A 23,817-nucleotide genomic window follows, 5' to 3' on the forward strand; every position below is an offset into this window, starting at 1 on the left:
GACTGTAGTGCCAGTGTAAACAAAGTATTTGATATTTTTAAGAGTTTTTCTCTTATTTATCACTGTTCTGATCCAAGTAGTCCAGATTTATTCTTTACATCCTATTGTTGATGTAACTATGAAAATCAATCATGTTTCAAAAATGAGGTGTCTAATTAACTACTTTGGAAGACATATAAGCTTATATTGTTTAGAAAATATTAAACAAAACAGTTTAAGAGATTTTATTTAGTCTTCAATCTCTGTTGAAGTGCCACTAGAAATCTAAAGAAGTCTCTTTTAGGACCTAGATGGACCCCTATTTGAGATACCTTGACATTGCCCTAGAAAAACTTATTCACAGGTAATTACAAAGTCACTATTTTATAAAGCGGAGTTATGCCCAACTTCTGCTCTTCCTTCTATGTTGGGAAATTCCTCATGTGCTTGAGTAATAAATATTGCAATCAGGCAAACACGAAGCAAAGATGGCACAAGTGTTCGGCTTCCACACTTTCTGAGACTTTCTTCAGCTACAGAATGGGGTAATGATACTTACCTCACATGGATGTTGGGGGGATTTCGTGAGATGTGTGCAAAATGCCTGGCATATGCTGGGTGCTCAGAAATTTCAACAAATATTTTATTTTTAATTTTTTTTTCACCTTTCTCTTTCCTTTCCCCTAATTTTGAGGCAATTTAAGCCTTCTGGTACAGAATGAAATACACCTAGAAAGAAATCCCATATGATTCCAGATCAAAACTGTTCCAGTATACCTGTAGAAATTAAATTTGGTTTAAAAATATTTCAAGCATTTCAAGTGGCCCAGACTGTATTTCTCAGGTGTACTCTACAGTGGACCCAAATCCCTAGGGTATTCCAAGAGTGGACCTGACTGTTTGAGGCCCTCAAAATTCTCATTGGTGAGATTACATTAAAAGGCCAGGAGCAGTGAAGACTGACTTACCCTCCAGAGGCAACTTTAGCTCATACATGAAATTCTCTTAAAGCCTCAAAACTAGGAAGGATAAGCAAAAGGAAGTAGAGAACAAAAGAGGACTCTGAATATTATGAGCTACCTCCTCTAAAAATTCTTGGCTTACTTTGAGCTACCTTCTTCAAAACAACAGCCAACTGAAAAGATGGTTTGTGCGATGGAGCATGGGGAAGGGGGTGGGGGGTTGAAGGACGGCTCAGCACAGCTAGGAAGGAATAGGAACTGTTCTTTACATCAGCCTAAGAGTTTGGTAGCAAATGAGGAATGGAGGAGAGCACATTCCCTCTAGAATCCCAGTGAAAAAGGAGGAATGAAACTAATGGCATGCTGAACTAAGTTATGACTGTGTGAAAAGCCCACGTTGTCAGTGCAAGTCTATGAACCACCAGCAGCCTTCACAGCACTCTCAGCAAAGATCCGCTTCATAATTTCTTTCATGGAGCCCTGACAGGGAGCTCCCACAGAACAGGCCACAGATATAACTGGGCTTACAATGCAAACATTATGAATATGTTGTTAGTGTAATCACTGGCAGCACTTACCTCTTGGTATTTCCCTTTTAAGTGTAAGAACCCAGGCCCAACTTTTTCCAGGGCAGCTATATTCAAGCTGGAGTACACACACAGTTTTGTGGGTATGTGAAGACTTTCCAAGGAGCACACAAAAAAGGATAGTGCTAAGAGAACTAACTTCCTCAGCATCTATCAGTATTATCTATCTGGAAAAGAGCTTGCTGTCAAGGTGATCTCTCAATCTCCTGTCTCCTACTTTACTAAAGAAAAGCATACCAAATACCACTCAGTCATAAAAAAGAAGGAAATCTTGTCATTTGACATGGATGGACCTTCAGGGCATATGCTAAGTGAAAGAAGTCAGAGAAAGACAAATACCATATGATCTCACTTATATGTGGAATCCACAAACACAAAAACAAAACTGAGCTCATATAAAGAGAGAGCAGATTGGTAGTTGTCAGAGGCAGGGATGGGGCATGGGGAAGGTGGGCAAAATGGGTGAAGGGGGTCAAAAGGTACAAAGTTCCAGTTATAAAATAAATCAATCCTGGGATGTAATGTACAGCACGGTGATTATAGTCAATAACACTGTATTTTATACCTGAAAGTTGCTAAGAATAAATCTTAAAAGATCTTATCACAAGAAAAATATATTGTTACCATGTGTGGTATTAGATGTTAACTAGATTATTGAGGTGATCATTTTACAATGTATACAAATATCAAATCATTATGTTGTATACCTGAAACTAAAATGATGTTATATGTCAATTACATCTAATTTTAAAATTTAGACAATATTGGGGCGCCTGGGTGGCTCAGTCGGTTAAGCGCCCAACTTTGGCTCAGTCATGATCTCACAGTTCGTGAGTTCGAGCCCCGCGTCGGGCTCTGTGCTGACAGCTCAGAGCCTGGAGTCTGCTTCGGATTCTGTGTCTCCCTCTCTCTCTCTCTCCCCTTCCCCCACTCACACTTGTGTGTGTGTGTGTGTGTGTGTGTGTGTGTGTCTCAAAAAAATTAATGAATAAAAACATTAAAAACAATTTTTAAATAAAATTTAAACAATATAGATAAGCAATAGAATAAATAAAATAGAAAGACTATAGACAAGAATAAAATAAATAGAATAGAAACGATAATAAATAAGTAAAATCTCAACTACCCAGAAAAAAAAGAAAAGAAATACATACCTTTCACCTTTTGCCAGTCTTACTGTGGTACACTGCCCTGGGGCATGAACACCTGCAGAGCAAAGGAAGAATTAAGTCTCAGAGTAGGTATAGAGGAAGCAAATACTGTTAATGACTTGAAATAAATACCTTTGCTTGTCACGCATCTTAGTTCACACTCCTATCACAGAATACTATAGACTGGACAGCTTATAAAAAACAGTTATGTATTTCTTACAGTCTTTTTTTTTAATTTTTTTTTCAACGTTTATTTATTTTTGGGACAGAGAGAGACAGAGCATGAACGGGGGAGGGGCAGAGAGAGAGGGAGACACAGAATCGGAAACAGGCTCCAGGCTCTGAGCCATCAGCCCAGAGCCTGACGCGGGGCTCGAACTCACGGACCGCAAGATCGTGACCTGGCTGAAGTTGGACGCTTAACCGACTGCACCACCCAGGCGCCCCTATTTCTTACAGTCTTGGAGGCTGGAAGTCCAAGCCCAAGGCCCTGGCAGACTGAATGTCCGGTGAGAACACACTTTGGTTCATACATGGCCATCTTCTCACACTGGCTTCACATGGCAGAAGGGGGAAGGGAGCTGTCTGCAGTGGCTTTTCTAAGGGCACTACTCCCATTCCTGAGGGCTCCTCTTTCATGACCTAATTACTTCCTAGAGGCCCCACCTCCTCATATATTCACAGGAGGATTAGGTTTCAACATGTGAATTTCGGGGGACACAAACATTCTGTCTACAATGAGTGACTTCTTTGCTCCCCACAAGATGGAAGTAGGATGTAAACACAGCTGATTTGGGGCAAGCCATGAGATCTTTGGCAAATGATTCAGGAGGTGAAGAATGAAAGAATGGCAAATGAATCTAGAAAGGATGTTGCTATTCTAAAACTACTTCTGGGGCGCCTGGGTGGCTCAGTCCCACTTCGGCTCAGGTCATGATCGCACAGCTAGTGAGTTCGAGCCCGGTGTCAGGCTCTGTGCTGACAGCTCAGAGCCTGGAGCCTGCTTCAATTCTGTGTCTCCTCCTCTCTCTGCCCCTCCCATGCTCATGCTCTGTCTCTCTCTGTCTCTCAATAATAAATAAACGTTAAAAAAAATTTAAAAAAAAACTACTTCCATTTCTATCTACCTGTTTACGTGATAACATTTCTTATGTGCACACAAGTGTGGGAACAGAAAACGAGAAATAGAATGAATGTTCATTCTAGCAATAGGCAGCAGTAGTCATCCATGTACAGGAGCTAGTTAGAAAAAAAAGGCACATTCACCTCATTATGATATATGGTCAATAAAATTAATGCTTAAAGTCATGTAATCACACAGAATTTTTTAATTAAAACTTATATTTATTTTGTTGGTTCTGTAAGGCTGGCCATATAAATTCCAAGAGAAAAAAATCACGTAAAACCCATCACCATTAAAAAAGAGCTTGTTCATGTATTTTTTAAGTGAATGATGATAGGTATCTGATTGCTGTGGTATTTGGATCCCATTGGATACATTTTAAAAAGTGATGTAACGGCTTTATTCTAAAATGTCAATTTTTGCAGTACAGTGGGTATTATCCTTTGCCAACACTTCAACTTAGAATGCAAAACTGTAGCTGTCATTTTCAAAAAGAGCTGAGGATACATCATATTATGACATTCTTTTGGGGGTACATATACAAGAGTCTAAAGATGAGAACCAGTATAGCTCAGCAGGCCCCTAACCTTTTCATGAGGGAGAATCCCCTCCTGAACATAGAAAAAGAGGCAGTAGTATTTTTACTTTCTATATCTATTCACCAAGAAAAAGTAACAAAAACTAGTAGTAACACTTAACAGTAACACTTGTGAGTTATTAAATAAACTTTAACATTCATCAAAACGACATTGGCATGCATCTCAAGACTAACCTATACTGATCTGAAGCGTACTGTCCATCATAATCTAGAATGTTTGGGGTACCAGAGGATTCGCAGCAACTCCACGCTAACACCACACTCCCTGGTCGGGGTCCTTTGACCTTTCAGGGTGGTCTTCTCCTGTGAGAAGGCTAGCAAAATACAGGACACCTGGAAAGGGGGTACAACAATCCAAAAGCCTTTTGGAGCAAAGCGGGAGGCTGAAATGAGTGACCCTACCCCAGGCCGCGCAGACTAAAGGGGCGGCTGACACGCTTGTGTTGCCGGAAGCTTTCCACTCTTCAGGAGAAGCTGCCTTTTATGTGAAACCTCTGGATTTTCAATCCAATTAAAAAACAAACAAACAGAACCTATTTAGGTCAACCAAAAACACAAATGTGAGCTGAATTCAGTTGCTGGACATCCAGAGTGCAGCCTCTGCTCCAGTGCTTCTCAGAGTCGGCCTGGATCCAAGAACTGTTTGTTACACTCCACGATGGGATGCACATAGCAACTGAGAATAATATTTAGAGACAGCCAGAGCAGTTTGGTAGAGACATTTTGCAAATATAATTTTCTAAACCTAATAAGAAAAATTAGGCTTGTATTTTCATATCTGTTTTTCTATTTTATTTCTTTAGTTTAAAAAACATTTTTTGTGTTTATTTATTTTGAGAGAGAGAGAGAGAGAGAGAGAGGTAAAGAATCCCAAGCAGGCTCTGAGCTTATCCACGTGGAGCCAGATGTGGGGCTCAAACTCACAAACCACGAGATCATGACTTGAGCCTAAACCAAGAGTTGGAAGCCACCCTGGTGCCCCAAAGATGATGCCTTTTCTAAACCAAAATTAGGGCTTGATACCTGAATACCAATCTTCATACTGACCACCTGAAAAGACACAAGCCTGGGAATTAAAATGCACCCATTTTTTTTTTTTTAAGTTTATTTATTTTGAGACAGATGGAGGCAGTGTCGGTGGGGGAGGAGCAGAGAGAGAGGGAAAGAGAGAGAATCTCAGGCTGGTTCCTGATAACAGCGCAGAGCCCGACTCAGGCCTTGAACTCCGGAAACCATGAGATCATGACCTGAGCAGAAACCAAGAGTGGATATTTAACCGACTGAGCCACCCAGGTGCCCCAAAATGCACCCATTTCTAAGCAGCTGACAAATATTTAGCAGTAAAGGCCCTGAAGGTGACCTCTTTTCCCCGGAGGAATGGGGGAATATCCTGTACCCTCTGCAGGATCGCTCCTAGGCCCATCAGGCCACCAAGTTCCCTCCAGCGCCAGCTCTGGGAAGAAGGGCCCGATGCCATCTGTCACGTGGAGTTCCTCCTCCCTCCAACAGCACAGGAGTACCAACCCAGGCAAGGCCCTGACCTGGGCGGGTAGAAGCCATGATCTCCCGCCAGTGAGCGCATGTCTGCCTCTTCGAACATACTGATCTCATCCCCAGCCAAGACTCCTGCTTCTCCATCTCCCCAACGTGGTTCTTGCTACTGAATGCTCTCCTCCTCCTGACATAATAGGCTTCTGTATAAGGGAAAGGTGTCAGCCACCTAGTTCTGGAGCTTTGGTACCTGGTAATCAACTTCCTATCCTGCAGCGTGTGGCCAACCGACCCACTGATCTGTTTGTCCTCCTTGCTTAAGCCGAAGCTCCAGGAAAAGAATTGGATTGCCAGGTATCAACTAAAGCTCAACATCTAGAATGAAATGGCTGACATTCCAGCCTAGCAAGGACCCCCTAGCAGGGTAGTCCATCTAGGAGGGGTTCAGGCAAAGACCAGAAGGCCAGCAGGTGAGAAAACAGACAACCAAAAAAACAAACTCACAGATCTGCAGGCTCCTCTGTACAGGGCTGAGGGAAAGCCCCAGAAGTAAATAGTCCATGGGCTGCCTGAGAGCTCACCCCCACACCCCACTCCATCCTTCCTTTAGCAGCTTCAAGCTCCGCAGACCCAACACCTACTGAACCATCTTGGAGGGCTGCACACAGGACCTCAGCAGCTGCAGGCAGCTACGAAGGGGAATTTCCCGCAGCAAGCTTGGGGGTGGGGAGGGAGGAATATAGCACAGGCCTGGGGAGGTGATTTTAGAAGTGCAACCTGGTGGGGGAGTTTTTTTCAGACCATCTGGAGGGAAGTGGTCACAATCTACTACAGATTCTTCTGAAATGACCAAGCACACAGAGGGAAATTGTTACATTGTTGAGAAACAGGGCTCCCTTGCTCTCTCCCAGGGAGGCTAAAGACTTCTATGTCAATCAGTGATCTTTCCCTGCCTGAGATACAGAGAGATGAGATCAGGCTGATGCAGAACTACTCTCACCCTGTAATTCTGCAGGTAGCCAATTTGGGCCTGGCTGACATTTTCTGTAATTTAAGATACTAAGAAAATTTAAAGGAGATCTGCCCTGTGTGGGTAAAGAAGGAACTAGTGTTTTTGGCCAGACAGAAAAGGTACTATGTTGTGTGAGTTATTGAGTTGTGGTATTTTAACTGGGTGGGTATGTATTAACAGAACAAAAGTATCAATAATCTATACAATCTATAGTTATTGAAGCTATTACAAGTATCATAATAGGTGGGGAGGAGGAAAGAGAACATCTAAAATACATAAAATTATTTTTAAAAACTCATTCTAGGAAAAGGAAATGCCAGAATAGTAAGATAAGGAGTCTTAATTAACAACAAATTCATCTATTTCCCTCCTTCAAATTGAGACACTCTTCTAAGGCAATTTGCTTGGAGAGCAGTTTTGCACCATAAATCTGGGACATGTTTTCTATGTGTGTGTTTGCTCTGCATGAGGCTTAAGAAAAACACAGCAACCAAACCACCCAGTCCAGCCCTGGAGGGAAAGAGAAGACCTAATCACCCGTGATGGAGATTACATAATAGAGAATTGCACACACACACACAAAAAAAACCCCAAGAGTCTCAAAAGAATCAGCCTTTGGCTTCCTGTCATAAAAAATGCCTTTTCCTTTTTTCCTTTGTGACGATCACTAAAAATCCTCCTTAAAGACCAAGTGGATGCCTTTGGTAGAAATAGAGGTCACTTAAGAATGATTTATAAGTGCACCCCAAGCCAAAATGAAGCATGTATCGATATCTAAAGTGCATCTGCATTTAGTGCAGCAAAAGCTCATAATCTGTTTCTAATCGGTGCCCTGAAGACGCTCCCCACGGAGGAAAGGCCTGGCTCCGGGCAGCCACCCCTCCAGAGGCCAGCTTGCCCCGCGTCCGGGCCCTTTCTTGGGCAGCCGCAGTGCTCCTCTCTTAGATAATGCCAGGTACTCTGGAAAGTAGCCGTGTAATAATACACAAACCCCTGATGATGTCAGCGTGTTATTGACTTTCCAAGTCTGAATGACTGAGCAGAGGAGCGGGGGTGGGGCGCAATCCATCCGGCAGCGCGGGGACCGGCCAAGCGAAAATGGGCTCGCGGGCCCGGCGGGGGAGGGGCGGCTCGCAGGCGCCGCGGCAGCTCGGAGCTCAGGCTCCGCGGCGGCGGCGGCGGCAGCAGGGTCGCTGCAGCCCTGCCCAGCCTCGACTCCGGGCTCCCGGCTCCCGCTCCTCCGCTGTTTACGTTTGGTCCAGCACATCTCAGGCAGAAATAATTGAGGCCGCCCTCCCACCCCCGGAAGCTTTTACCACGTGGCAGAGCCGGTTACAAAGCTGGGAGCCGAGGGCAAAAAAAGGGGGGGGGGGGTTCTCCCTGGTCCCTCCTCCACTCTGCACCCTGGCCTTCCTCCCCGCGCCTCGCGGCAGTGAATTTGAAAATCTAGGGGTCGCTTTCCGTGGTGTATTTCCGTCTGCAGAGGACCCCCTTGTAAATTGCACCTCAGCAGTGGTGACATTTTATGGGAAATGATTGACTTCCTTTATGGCGCTGGCAGTGTAGGTGCAGAGTTGGAGGCTCCCATTCTCACCCCGCAAATTGACCACAGGGCAATCTGTCATCTCCAGGGCGAGGTGTGAACCAGGCTGGGTTGCCCTTAAATGGAATTGCATTTAGAGGCCGGGATCTGGAAGGAAGAACTCCAAACTGGGGCGTGGCATTCCCACTGGGCCTGGACCTTTCTTTCAGGCCACGAAGCTCCCGCCACACCTCCTCCAGTCCTCCCACCCGGCTCTGCTGGTCTCACCTTTGAGACTAGGTGCCCCGGCCCTCCCCTCTGGCCAAGCTCGGTACCTCCCTCACCTAGACCTGTTGAATCTTCCCAGTAAGTAAAAGCCAGGCTCAGAACTTCTCCCCACCCCCACTGTGACGGATTGCTTTTCCTTGGGGCTCCTGCCCTCTGTCCCCACCGAGCTGTGTTTGTGGAGCACCCGAATGGTCAGACCGCACAGGGGCTGTGGAATCGCATCGTTCTGAACCCTGCCCTGTGGCGTACTAGCTGTGTCAGTGTGAACAGAGTGCTCAGTAAAAAGTGGGTGGTAGTAATGCCCTCAATCACTGTCCTGAAGATCAAATGAGGGGGGCCTGGGTGGCTCAGCTGGTTCAGCGGTGGACTTCAGCTCAGGTCATGAGCTTCCCGTTCACCAATTCGATCCCCACATTGGGCTCTGTGCTGACAGCTCAGAGCCTGGAGCCTGCTTCAGGTTCTGTGTCTCCCTCTCTCTCTGCCCCTCCCCGACTTGTTCTCTCTCTCTCTCTCTCTCTCTAAGAAATAAATAAATAAACATTAAAAAGAAGAAGATCATATGAAAGCCAGATTTCATAAAGGACTCCTTTTTTCAAATATTGCAGGCCTTCATTGGTAGAGTTACAAGTATCAAACCAGGGCCTCCGTGGTTGGGTCTGAAAACAGAGCCAGCTGCAGTGCTGGACGTATGATTTCCCCCTACCCTCCTGGCTTTACCGAGACGGATGCTCTGGAGCTACCAGGGCAGGGTTATTGAGAAAAGCCATTTTATTGTCAGGCTGGGGATGGGAGCGGGTAATGTGCCTCTGACCCAAGCTGGACCATTCACAGCCACTTGCCAAGTCCTTCCCTCCCCTGGCTCCCCACGTGGGATAGATAGGTCCAGAAGTGAAGAGCTGACACATTTGAGTCCAATTAGAAGCCTTCTTGAGGAATTTTGAAACTGGAAGTGAAAAAGTCCATTTCACCCCAGGGCTAAAATTGTAAGATATTATAAAGCTGGGAATCTTCTATATGACCATGTTTCCCATAATGTGGAGGGAAGGCCAGTCTGAAAACAGAGTCTGAGGTAGAGTTAAAGATAGACGGAAACAGAGACAGAGATACACAGGCTGAGAGAGCAAAGCTGAGAGGCCCATAGAGTTGTGATGTTGGCAGTGCGGGTTCCTGGGTTCCTGATACAGTCCTGCCTGCCTGGGTTCCTGGGACAACCTGGTATTTTCTACAACACATTCTTCTAATCGTTTAACTTAGTTTGCATTTTTGTTACTTGCAACCAAAAAAAGTTCTAATTAATACACACCACCATGGCATTTCTTAGTCTGATTTGTACAGTATCTTAGTTGAGTTCATGACTACCTCCCCACCCCTACAAGAAACCCTCAGAGGGCAGAGCTGTGTATGTGTCAGTGCCTCACAACAAGGCGCTCTATAAATACTTCAAATTGAATTGAGTAAGGTGTGAGTGGACAGGAAATGCCCCAGTAGCTGTTGGAACAGGAACCTCCAACTGGTTAACTTAAAGGGGAAACATCACGAATCGCCACAGTCTTCTGGAAGCCCATTTATTCTGCCCCAACAGTAATTAGGGTTTATTCGAGTGAATAGAAAGAGAAAAGAGAAGAAACTTTATCCCCTCTAAATTGCATTTAATAAAAATCTTGGAGAAAATGAGGGAATCATCAGGCTTAATAGTTCCCCATGGGTTTTTGTTGGAGAAAGGCTGAAGAAATGCACAGCATTCAACATTTATGGGACAGCAGATCCCCATTTTATCTGAGAAAATGCTATAGTGACTTAACCTACTTTTTCCCCCCTCATTTGTTTCCAAAAGGTTTTTTCCAGCCTATGAGTCACTTCCAGTCAGATCCAAAGACAAAAGCTGGCTAATTATGTGTCAGTGAGCCAGGTTCCCACCCTGCCTTATCTTGAGCACCCTTTCCAGTTCCAAGAAGATGGAACACTTTTCAGCCTATAAGGCACTGAGTGGAACCTGTTGCATGTGGCTCTGGGGCGGGCTCTTAAAAGAGTAGGGCTGGGCCCTTCCCACTCACTCTGGCAGCTGGCAGCTGATCTCTCAGCTGATAGCACCTTGGGTGTCTCTTTCCCAGGGTTATTTCTAGTCAGGAACTTGTCATGAACCTACCCCATTCCTAAGGCACGCTGTTGAGCCCGGGGATACAAAGGTGAATATAAAAGGAGGTCCCAAACCTCTAAAATTTGTCAAATAATGGAGAAAGGCAGAAGTGAAGGGAGGTTAGACAAAGTTTGGGGGCCATGGGGCAGGTTGTGCTAAGACTAATGATTCCCGTTCTCCATTCCTCACCATCTCTCAGGAGAACTCTACCTGGTTGACTGTTCCCAACTTCCTGAAACACGTTCTCTCAAGGTTTCCTTGATGCCTGTTTTCCAACCAGTTCTCTCCTCCCACCCCCACATGATCTCCCACCCCTCCTTGTAGAGATCTTCTTTCTCTTCCAGGTAGTGGTGCCACAACCCCCTGGCCGGTCACTCCATAGGAGCAATCCTTGACTTGTTCTTTTCTCTCATTCACCATATCCAATCTACCAGCTTGTTTACCTCCAAAAGTATCTCCACCAGTGCACTTCTCATCTACACTGCTACCACTCAGCAAAGCCACCCTCCTCTCTCCACACTCAGCCTGCTGCGCAGGCCTCCAAGCCTTATGTAATCTGGTCCCGTATTGCACCCACACCACCTTCCCCAGCTCAGGCGACTCCAGCCACACTAGACCTCCTTTTCTTCTTCCACCACACCACCCCTTCCCACCTGAACACTTTTGCTTTTGGAGCTAATACTCTGTGCCTGGAAGACTCTTCTGGTTCTTTCTGCCACTGGGTCCTCAGTATCTGTCTTACTCTGTTCTGGCTGCCATAACAGACTGGGTGGCTTACACAACAGAAACTTATTTCTCACAGTTCTGGAGGCTGGGAAGTCCAAGATGAAGGTGCCAGCCAATTCAGTGTCTGGTCAGAACCTGCTTCCTGGTTTAAAGACACATGCCTTCTTGCTGTGTCTTTGCATGGTGGAGAGAGAGCTCACCTCTCTCAGGGCCTGTCTTATAAAGGCACTAATCCTGTTCATGAGGGCTCAACACTTATGACCTAATTGCCTCCCAAAGGCCCCACAAACACCATCACAGTGGGGATGAGGGCTTCCACATACAAATTTGAGGGCGGGGGACATCATCATTCAGTCCAGAGCAATATTCTTCAGGTTTCAGTTCAGTGGTCACCTCCTTAGAGAGGCCTCCTATGACCACCACACCTCACCTTCTCTCACATTACCCAGTTTATGGCCCATAAAAACATTTATCATAATCTGTAATGATCACTTCTGTTTTTCTAATTGCCTGATTCTGTGTTCTCTGTCTCCCCATTATAATAGAACCTCCAGGAAGGCAAAGATCTTATCAAATCTTATCCTGCTCATTTTCATCATTGAGCTCACTGACCATGGTCTATTTCATAGCAGGTATGAAGTAAATCCTTTTTGATGAATGAGCAGGGCCAATAGAGAAGGCTCAGGGTAGACATAGGTAAATTATATCCTCAAGAAAAAGTGGAAGTTCAGGGCTCTTGGGTGGCTCAGTTGGTTGAGCGTCTGACTTCGGCTCAGGTCATGATCACTAGGTTTGTGAGTTCAAGCCCCATGTCAGTCAGGCTATAGTGCAGAGCCTACTTCAGATTCTCTGTCTCCTTCTCTCCCTGCCCCTCCCCCACTTGTGCTCTCTTTCTCAAAAACAAATAAACATTAAAAAAATTAAAAAAGAAAAAGTAAAAGTTCAGTAGGTAGAGTCTAGAAGAGAGGCATGAAGGCATGAGACTACCCACATGTGATCCTGGAACCCGCTCTCTCTTTTTTTTTCTTCTGGAAGCCTCTCTTGACCTCACTTATCCCTCTAGCTATTCCTTATTACTCTGCTCCCTTTATTGCTAAATAGTGCTCAGAAGGGTTGTCTTAACTCACTGTCTTCAATTCCTCTTCTCCTATTTTCTCCTATTCATCACTACTGTGTCTGCCTCAAAGCATTCCACCCAAACTGCTCTTCTCCAGGTTATCAATGATCTCCACATTGCTAAACTTACCTGTGAGTTTCATCTCACAGGTTCACCATCTTAGTGAACTTAGCAGTATCTAATATAATTGATCACTGATGCTTTCTAGAAATACTTTCTTCCTTTTGTATCTACAATGCTATCTTTACTCCCCCACCCCCACCCACTGACTATACCATCCCAGTCTCCTTGCCGATCCCTCCACCCTACCCATCTTCTGTCTCCTGAATGCTGAAGCACTGCACATCCAAATCCTATAGTCCCTGCTTTTAAAATAGATCCCTTATTTGACTACCTCTTACTACTTCCATGCTGCTACCCTGGTCTAAACCATAACCCTCTTTTACCTCTCTTCCCATACCTTACCTCTTACCCCCACGGCTTCCCAGCTGGTCTTCCCACTTCTGCACATCAGTCTGTTCACAGCCCATCAGCCAAAGGAGTCCTTTGAAAATATGTCAGGTCATGTCACTCTCCTGCACAAAACCCTCCAATGGCTTTCCATTTCACTCAGTCAAAGCCAAAGTCCCAACAGTGACATTCAAGACCTTACTGTATGGTCCCACCACCTACTCCCTCCCAGTTTCCTTCTACTCTCTTGCTTTCTCATTGCATCCCAGCATAGTAGCATCTTTGTTGTTTCTCAAACACAATAACCATTTCCTGTGTGAAGACAGCCACTGCCTCTGCATCTCCAAGATGTTGGCATGGCTCGCTCCTCCATCAGCTAGTCATCATTATAATAATGTGACATAACTGAAACATTCTTTTACCTCCTCAGAGAGGCCTACTTTGATCACCCGACATAAAACACAACCCCCATCCCCATTCTCAGCACAACTAAGTCCTCTTATTTTGCTGTCTTTCCCACAGGTCTCACCACTTTCTAATATGGACCCTAATGTTTATCATCTGCCTCCCTCTGTAATGTAAGCTCCCATTTATTTAGTGATATATCCCCAGCACTGAACCCATTTGTAGGCATGCGTTAAATATCTGCTGAATAAATATGAAATTTGAGAATGAAAGTTTACAGGCTGGAGCCTAGAACTGTGCCACAGACGATGGGCAGTAATCGCAGCAGAGATAGAACTAGAGAAATAGGTGGAGGCCATGTGTCTTGAAGGCCTTGTGTGCTATGCTGTTATTTGGATGTCATCCACATGCAACGGAGTAGCACTGAATCCTTTTAAACACTGAGCTCTCATGACAGTGAATGTGCCTGATGTGGCTCTAGCTCCATCATGGAGTAGAATAGCACAGAGGCCGGTAGCCCAGAGCCCAAGTGACAGGCTGTGGGTACTTGGACGGGTGACCAAGAACCTTGTCTGAGCCTCGCAGTTCAAGCTGTGTGAGCAGTTGCTAATTTTGCTCATCAGCCTGCCTGACAAGACCTCCCTGTATGTACAAGAAAGAAAATATGGAACTCAAATATTGGTGAGAGGGGCTCTCTTAGCCAGACTTCTTTCACCTGAATCTCAAACCATGGGTATCTCTTGAGTGTGTATTGTAAGAATTATAATCACTTACCCTTATATAGCACCACAGAGCCCACAAAGGATTTTTCCAACTATCTCATCTAAAAACTCAAAGACCCAAAGTACTCCAGCCAGTATGCTTAAGTATCTAGCCACTTCACTGGTTAAGAAAGGAGATAACATTGGGGCACCTGGATGGCTCAGTCGGTTGAGCGAACGACTTTGGCTCAGGTCATGGTCTCACAGCTCATGAGTTTGAGCCCCACATCGGGCTCTGTGCTGACAGCTCAGAGCCTGGAGCCTGCTTCGGATTCTGTGTCTCCCTCTCTCTGTTCCCCTAACCCACTCGCATTCTGTCTCTGTCTCTCTCAAAAATAAATAAACATTAAAAAATAAATTAAAAAAAAAAAAAGAAAGGAAATAACACTTATGTCCTAAAATACACTAGGGAACTTTTCTGATGAATTGCTAAGACTATGGTTACAACACAGCCTAGGGTACTTCTTTTCTCCTTCTAACAAATACCATATCGGACCTTAAATTTTCAGAGATCGAAGGTTAGTGTTGTTCGACTTGATGCCATAGGTTTTTTGAATCCACGAAATGGCTCTTCTTTCTGCAGTCAGTCACTTGAACCTGGGGACAGAGACCCACAGAAATGCACTAACAGGTAAAACAGGTACTTTCCCCCGTTACTTCTGCATAGAGTAAGAGATTGTACGTGGCTTCCCCCAACCACTGAGAAAGCATCTATGCTTAAAAGAATATTTATAGGACTACCAGGAGTTCCCCTTTAGTCCCCCTAACTCTTTGCACCCCTAAAAGGGTTTCTTTCTACATAAATAGTCTTTGTGCACCCCACATGCCTTTCTTCCTTGGCGGAAACCCAACTTAGACATGACTGGTTTTGAATGTTATAGCCCAAGCAATTAGCTTCATATAGATACATAAATGTTCCTAGCTGAAGCAGCTTTAGAAATTATCTAGTGCGTCTAGCTTCTTCATTTTCCAAATGAGAAAACTGAGGCTCAACAAGCGAAGGGAAGGGAAAAGAAAATTGATGCTTCCTAAACTGCTGTCATGATCCAGACCTGTGACAGGCTGTGCTCCATACATGACTTCCTTTATTCCATCCTGTGGCCATAAAAGAAAACTTTGAGGCAGGTGTATTGTCAGAGTTCTCTAGAGAAATAGAACCATACCTATATATAAATAAAGGGAGAGAGAGAGACAGAGGCAGAGAGAGACAGAGATAAAGAGATCAATTTATTTTAAGGAATTGGCTCACATAATTATGGAGACTTACCGGTTCAAAATCTACAGAGTGGGCTGGAGGTCAGACTTGAGATTCGTGGAAAATCTAATGTTGCTGTTCCAGTCCAAAGGCCATCTGTTCGCAGAATTCTCTCTCGTTTAGGGATGGTCAGTCTTTTTTTCCATTCTGAGCTTCAGCTGATAACATGAGGCCCACCTGCATTTATGGAAGACATTCTGCGTTACTCAGAGTCTACCAATTAAAATGTTAATCTCATCCAAAAACACCCTGACAGAAATATCCAGAATAATGTTTGACCAGGTATCAGGTCATCGTGACCCAGCCAAGTTGACACATAAAATTAAATGCCACAGTAAATAACATCATAACTTTACAAATGGACTTTGAAAACTAGTCCCCAGAAAGTTTGAGTGACTTGGTCAAGGTCACGTAGCTGATAAACTGGGACTCGAACTTAGGTTTTAAGTCCTAGAGAATCTTCTTTCTACTAATTTCTCCAAGGAAAAGAAAGAAAATAGCAATTTTCAAGTACCTACTATTCTAATATTTGCCAGTCTCCGTACTAAATGATTTACATAGTGCCATTTAATAGGCCACCATTGTATAGACATGAAAACAGTATCTTAAAAGGTTAAATAACAAGCCCAAAGTGGCGAACAAGTACTGGCAAAGTGGGGATTTGAATCTAGGTTTATGTGGTTCTAATACTTGCTACCATCTGGCTTTTTTTTCCCCCATCTGGAATTTTTTAATGATGTTTTCCTTTGTACTCATTTTTCTTTCAGCTCAGCAGGATGTAATTTCTCCCCAAAATTTTAAGAAATTTTAAAATTTCAGTCTTTATCCACGAAGATTACTCCCTCAGCCCAAAGTGAGTTTTCAAATATCAGATAAGAATGCAAGATGAAGAGATGGACCATGAGAAATGAATGAACTCTGCCACCTCAAAATGAGTGTTGTCCCAATTTGAAAAGCCATCCCAGGCAACAATACACTCATTCCATTACTCAAAACTCTTTTGTGATTCCTCTTTTGAAATCACCTCCAGGGCCTGTCTCGCTTGCTTTTCAAAAGTAGTTTTAATGTTAGCAAATGTTCATTGTTTGATTTGGTGTTTGGGAAACAGCCCAAAAGCGCCTAGTGCCAAATCTAGTGAATGAGGTACATGATGAAGCTAATATAGTTTAGATTAAGACTAAAAAAAAAAATGAGGTGTGACTACAAAATAGTGAGTGATCTTCCTTAAATAGCTGGAAAAGTGGCTTCCAAGGCAACCCAGCCTCATTTTGAGCAATGACAACAAAGTTGGAATAAATGTTTAAGTCAAAGAAGGTGACTACATAGGACAAGTGACTCAAGTGACTCCATAGGACAGGCAATAATCTATCTGGTGTTTCCTATTATATCATGGTCACTCCGTATGTTAAAGTTGTTTTTAAAATAATCAATATTTTTAGAAATATTTTAGAATGAGATACTCTTACACACACGTTGGTTAGTGTTGGCTGAATGAAGATCTAAACAACGTCAGGACCTATAATATCATGGCCGTCATAGTTCAGAGAAAATGATTGAGAATTTTCCATTATGTTTTTGAATCCTGATAATGCAAAGACCTAATCAGACAAAGCGTTTTTCTTGGAAATAATCTCTCCTTTTTCAATAAGCACAAAGGAAACGTTGGAGAGAAAAAAGTCTTTCTCCCAAAAACAAATTAGAGAACTGTAGGTCTTTGAAAGTTTAGAAAAGAATGTCTTCCTGCTGCACAGCTGTCTTTCTTAAGGTCCCCTCATAATATCCCTTGTTATCCATACATGGAAGTCCCCTTAGATTCCACACATAATTAACACTTGGCAGAAATAAGGAGAGTGAGCCTGAGGCTCTCTTAAATTTCATTTAAGGAGTTTGGATTTCCAGGAGGGTGGCTGGGGGAGGGGAGGCCCCACTTCTCCCACAGAATTCCCAGTCACTGAATTTTACATGAATGTATAAAGATGTCCTCAGCCAGTCAAAAGGTATTTACTGAGTGTCTGCTCTGCATAGGGCACGGTGGAAGTGTTGAGGGAGTTGCCACCTGGCATGAAACAAAGTTACAACTCTCACTCATTTCATCGATGTCACTATAGGCCCTACCTAATATCTAGGTGTTAAGAGGAGAAGACGTGACTGAGGAGTTAGATAGGAAAGAAAGGCGCCATATTGAAGAATGGTCAGGATGCAGATGTCTGGAGTGGGGGAGGGTGTCCCAGTGCAGCAAAGTCAAGGCAGCTTGTGGCAACCGGATAGGAAGACTCACAAGTCAGGCTGAGGACACAAGCCTCTGGGCTGCAGCATGCCTGGCTGTCATTCAGCATACATGTAGGGAGTTGGCTGCTACATTTCAGGCACCATTTTAGGCACTTGTTGACTGCGGGAATCTGCGGGAAGACTTTTGACTGTTCAGTTTTGTCCCTGAAGTAAAAGACGAGGTCATCAGCTGGGAATAGGGATCGAGGCTGTTTGATTTTGAATAGGTAATATTTGGATACAGTATTAAATACAAACAGTGTGAGGAGGCAGAGGAAATCTCTCTATTTTGCCTCTGTCCACCAGCGCTCTAGTTCCCCTCTGCAGAGACAACCAGACTCCCCAGTCAGGAAGGACTCCGAGCAGCAGGCTGCCAAAAAGGAAGCATGAAGTTGATTAAGAAAAAATAATTGTTGGGGTACCTAATGTTTTTATCCTGGACCAGCAGCTGACTTTTTGCCCAGAGCAGTAATTAAGAGAGTGTTGAAACCTGTCCCTATCTTAATCTTCACAGGATTTTACTTTTTTCACAGATTGCTATCATATCTTTACTCTGCTTCCTTATCATCTTAACAATATTTTGCAGGACAACTTCACCCAATACCTATTACCTTTATGGTTACCCCAGGTCAGTTTCTCTGAGGAGGCCTGGAGCTGAGCTGCTTCTGGGCATAGCCCCTTCTGAGTTGTGTGCAGGAAGCCCAAGGAGTTTGTGAGAATGGCTCAAGCACAAATTCCCCCTAGTGGTTCCCAGAACATGCTGTAGGACCAGAAGAAAGTTGGGAACCCCCCAACATACACTCATACCTTATACTTCTATCTTGTCCTTATTAAAGAACGTATAGGGAAGTACCTGGAAAAAAATATAGGAGAAAGCTGTCAGTTGAAATAAAATGCCATGTACCCCTCTCTGCAACTAACAACTTAAAAAAAGAAAATCTATATACCTTTATGGTGCCTGATGGGCATCATAACAGATGTTCTACAGATAAAAAAGGACTCCTGGATGGTTTAAACAGGAAGGGATTAAGAAGATTATTGAAAATGCTAGAGGTAAGGCTCTATGCCAGATGTTCTTGAACTTCTGTGACTGAAACTCATAGCTAGAAATACCTTTTACATTGTGACTCAGAATACACATACATAAATGTATGTACATGCACACATGCAAAACTAAACTACAAGTTCCCTAAAACTAATAATTTCTACCAGGGACAATGTGATTGTCCCATTTATTCTATTCTGTCTTTCTTTCTTTCTTTCTTTCTTTCTTTCTTTCTTTCTTTCTTTCTCTCTCTTTCTTTCTTTCTTTCTTTCTTTCTTTCTTTTTAAACTAAATCAACTAAATATGTTTCATTTCTTATACAGGCATACCTAATTTTACTGCACTTTGGTTTCTTAAGCTTTGCAGATATTTCATTTTTCACAACCTGAAGGTTTGTGGCAACTCTGCACGGAGCAAGTTTATCGGTGCCTTTTTCCCAACTGCATTTGCTCACTTTGTGTCTCTGTGTCACATTTTGGTAATCCTCACAATACTTCAAACTTTTTCATTATTATTATATTTGTTGTGGTGATCTGTGATCAGTGGTTTTTGATGGTACTATTATAATTGTTTTGTGGTGTCACAAACCATGCCCATATAAGAGGGCAAACTTAGTGAAAGTTGTGTGGCTCTGATCTCTCCATGGGCCAGCTACTGCCCCCTCACTTTCCTTCTCTTCAGACCTCCCTATTCCCTGAGACACAACAATATTGAAGTAAGGCCAACTAACAACCCTACACTGGCCTCTAAGTGTTCAAGTGAAAGGAAGAGTCACACGTCTCTCACTTTAAATCAAAAGTTAGAAATGATTCAGCTTAGTGAGAAAGGCATGTCAAAAGCCGAGACAGGCCAAAAGCTAGGCCTCTGGCACCAAACACGTAGCTATTGTGAACACTAAGGAAAAGTTCTTGAAGGAAATTAAAAGTGCTACTCCAGTGAACACAAGAATGATAACAGAAACGGCCTTATTGCTGACACAGAGAAAGTTTGAGTGGTCTGGATAGAAGATCAAACCAGCTACAACATTCCCTTTAGCTACAGCCTAATCCAGAGCAAGGCCCTAACTCTCCTCAAGTCTATGAAGATTGAGACAGGTAAGGAAGAAGCAGAAGAAAAGTTTGAAGCTAGCAGAGCCTGGTTCATGAGGCTGATGGAAAGAAGCCATCTTCATAACAAAAAAATGGAAGGTAAAGCAGCAAGTGCTGGTGTACAAGCAGCAGCAAGTTATCCAGAAGATCTGAGATAATTCATGAAGGTGGCTACACTAAACAACAGATTTTCAATGCATAGGAAACACCCTTCTACTGGAAGAAGATGCCATCCAGCTTTCAAAGCTAGAGTGAAGTCAATGCCTGGCTTCAGAGCATCAAAGGACAGGCTGATTCTCTTGTTAGGGGCTAATGCAGCTGGTGACTTGAAGTTGAAACCAATGTTCATTGACCATTTCAAAGATCCTAGGGCCCTTAAGAACTATGCTGAATCTACTCTATCTCTGCTCTGTAAATGGAACAACAAATCCTGGATGACAGCACATCTGAATATTTTAAGCCCACTATTGAGAACTTCTGCTCAGAAAAAAAGGGTTTCTTTCAAAATATTACTACTCATTGACAATACACCTGGTCACCTGAGAGCTCTGATGGAGAGGTACCATGAGATTAATGTTGTTTTCAAGTCTGCTGACACATCCTTTCTACAGCCCATCGAGAAGATTTAGACTTTCAAGTCTTGTTATTTAAGAAATACATTTCATAAGGCTATGGTTTCCATGGATAGTGATTCCTCTGATGGATCTGGGCAGAATAAATTAAAAACCTTCTGGAAAGGATTCACCATTCTACAAGCTATTAAGAACATTTGTGATCTGTGGGAAGAGTTCAAAATATCAGCATCAAGAGGAGTTTGGAAGATGTTGATTTCAACCTTTCTGGATGACTCTAAAGGGTCCAAGACTTCAGTAGAGGAAGTAACTGCCGATGTGGTGAAAACAGCAAAAGAACTAGAATTGGAAGTGAAATCTGAAGATGGGACTGAATTGCTACAATCTCATGAGAAACCTTGAACAGATGAGGAGCTGCTTCTTAGGGATGAGCAAAGGAAGTGGTTTCTTGAGATGGAAACTACTCCTGGTAAAGATGCTATGAAGATTGTAGAAATGACAACAAAGCATTTAGAATATTACATAAAATTAGTTGATAAAAAAAATGGCATCAGGGTTTGAGAGGATTGATTTCTATTCTGAAAGAAGTTCTCCCGTGGGTAAAATGCTATCAAACAGCATCACTTGCTACAGAGAAATTGTTTGTAAAAGGAAGAGTCCATTGATGTGGCAAATTTCATTGTTACCTTCTTTTAAGAAATTGTCACAGCCACCCCAACTTTCAGCAACCACCACCCTGATCAGTCAGCAGCCAGCAAGGTGAAGGCGAGACCCTCCACCAGCAAAAAGATCATGACTTGCTGAAAGCTCAGATCGTGGTAGCATTTTTGGCAATAAAGTATTTTTTAATTAAAGTACTTTTTAAACTACCTTAACAGACTACAATATAGTGTAAACATCCCTTTTATATGGGTGGGGACACCAAAAAGTGCATTTGACTCACTTTATTGTGATATTCCAATATTCAGTTTATTGCAGTTATCTGGAACAGAACCTACAAGATCTCCGAGGCATGCCTACCATTTGAAAAACATTGCTCTAGGCTGATATCTCCCAGGCACAACTCCCAGACCCTGGAACAACTGCCTCTGCCCCAGGGAAGGAAGCCTATTTGCACTGGCGCAGAAGCTGCCAAATTGGGAGACCCCCATCGGGTCAGGAATTCAGAGCCCAGCTGCCGACTCCAGAGCCAGGTGGTCTCCACCACAAACCTGCATGTCTCACCTCCAAATTAAAGTCCCACTGGAGTTTTTCTCATTGGTGGAAGCATAGCTGTAAGGGACTAAGAAATGTACTTTTTAGCTTTCTAGCCTCAGCAAGCAGTGAGGGTTTTTAAATGAGAATGGGTAAGATGCTGTTGAGCAAGCCAATCCCTCTGTGAGGTTGAGGGCGCTCATTCTATCGTTCAGACATCTCTAGACCTCCATGCCACCTGTTTCCTAGTCTTTACAGCACGAAATCGTAAGCCCAGGATATTCCTGCAGTCCCTGCAATCGTGGGAATCCAAGACCTCTGACTATGACTCCACTCTCACCTGAGATACACTGAGCATGCTGAGGTAGTTTCTTAGAGAATTTTAACCCCTTTGACTCTAGAAATGCTCACTAATGAGCACCCAGTGCTCATCATACACATGAGCTTGTGTGTCTGTGTTTTGAGGACAAAAATGTATAGGATTGAATTTTACGTTTAACTTGAAAATGATGGCATTACATCAACTTGGCCTTTCAAAGAGCTACATTCTACACTCACAAATCATTTGGGAAACACTTATCAACCACCATTCTGTGTCAAGTATTGTTATAGATGCTGCAATTCACAGTTAATTAACCAGTGATCTCTGCCCTCAAGGAACTTACAGTCTGATGGGGTGATAAACACATAAATCACATTAATAATAGTGTGTGACAAAGGTTAGGACATGCTCCATCATGGGCTGCTAAGGGAACACAGAGAGGAAGACTTGAGTGAGACTGTGGAATCACAGAGGGATTTGGAGGCAGTGACCCTTTCACTGAGTTTTGAAGGACAAGCAGTCATTACCAGGTGAAGAAGCAGAAGAAGGAAATGCCAGGGAGGAAAAAGAGCCAGCACAGCAGCCCAGGTGCCTGAAACAGGGTGACGAGCCTGAGGGACTGGGGACTGTTCCACATGATTGAACACAAGTCATACAAGGAGATGTGGCAAATGAAGCCATAGGAGTAGGCAAGTAGACCCTGCCCATGCCTGCTCTGCTAAAGAAATAGCCCAAATATGATAATAATGATTTACTTGAACACTGTAGGTTTATTGTGTCTTCTTTGCCACTGTTTCATGAAATTTCTGGGGTAGAACACAAGGATTTAGTGTTTATTCCTTATGTATCAAACCTCCTGTACTAAGGTTGTTAATTACACTGGGGAGGGGTGTAGAGAAGCAGGAAGCAAGGTCATATATTATGATGCAAATACCAGATGCAAATACAAATTAACATCTGGAAATGGGTCATTTATAACAACACTATTATAGGTGAGTGAATGTTTTTTAGGGTATTTCAGGGAATACACATTTACATAGAGTTTATAAAAATACTCTTAAAAGAGTAAGTAATTGACCCATCTGTAATGGTGTCCTTGTTGTCAGTAAGGTTTCTTCATATAAATTCAGAGCTGTCACTTACAAAGAAATGCTCTGAGGCTGAACTCTTTCATAATAGCATTATAATTTTAGACTGACTTCTGAGCTCCAAACCACTTAGAAACTTTTTGCCAGCTCTGGAATAGATAGCAAGCAGGGTAATACTCATTTAATTCCTTTGCACAGTAATCTGATGGCTGAATATGAATATGCTTCAGAGATTCTTTTAGGACCAGCTAGGGAATGAAATCAATCATAGTGCATAAATTACAAGAAAAGTGCTGTTGGTATCAATTACCTAAGCTCTGTGAATGTAAGTCGTCTAATTTCCTGTTAAATCAGTAATGTTACCAATCTTACTCTATTATTCTAAATAGGACCGTAGCTGCACTTGCTAGGAGTTGAATGAGGGCAGACAAATGGGAACAATTAATGAGTCTCACCAACTAATAACAAATTGAAGGTGTCAATAATAGTGAAACGATAACATGGCTCTCAAAGCTCCACCCTAAAGTCTGCAAAATAAGACTTAATTCTGTTACCTTTTTAATTTGCTCCCCTTTACTCTCCCTAAATCCATTTTGTACATAGCAAATGCCAGGTGAGTTCTGGTATTCCTACTGCCGCAGTGAGTCCCTATCTTCTCCCAAAGATAATGACCCTG

At 43.2% G+C, this 23,817-nt stretch overlaps 1 long non-coding RNA gene across 1 annotated transcript in view; it reads right to left on the reverse strand.

Annotated features, from left to right (window-relative positions):
* LOC122491715 overlaps positions 1-15,934 on the reverse strand; it is a 79,018-nt gene extending 63,084 nt beyond the window's left edge. Inside the window, exons 1-2 of the long non-coding RNA XR_006299424.1 lie at positions 15,577-15,934; positions 2,683-2,734 (exon numbers count right to left, since the gene is read on the reverse strand). This is a non-coding gene — a long non-coding RNA (uncharacterized LOC122491715). The remainder of the gene's footprint in view (positions 1-2,682; positions 2,735-15,576) is intronic.
* Positions 15,935-23,817: the final 7,883 nt, after the last annotated feature.

Source organism: Prionailurus bengalensis, chromosome C2, assembly GCF_016509475.1.
Source record: "Prionailurus bengalensis isolate Pbe53 chromosome C2, Fcat_Pben_1.1_paternal_pri, whole genome shotgun sequence".
NCBI lineage: Eukaryota > Metazoa > Chordata > Mammalia > Carnivora > Felidae > Prionailurus > Prionailurus bengalensis.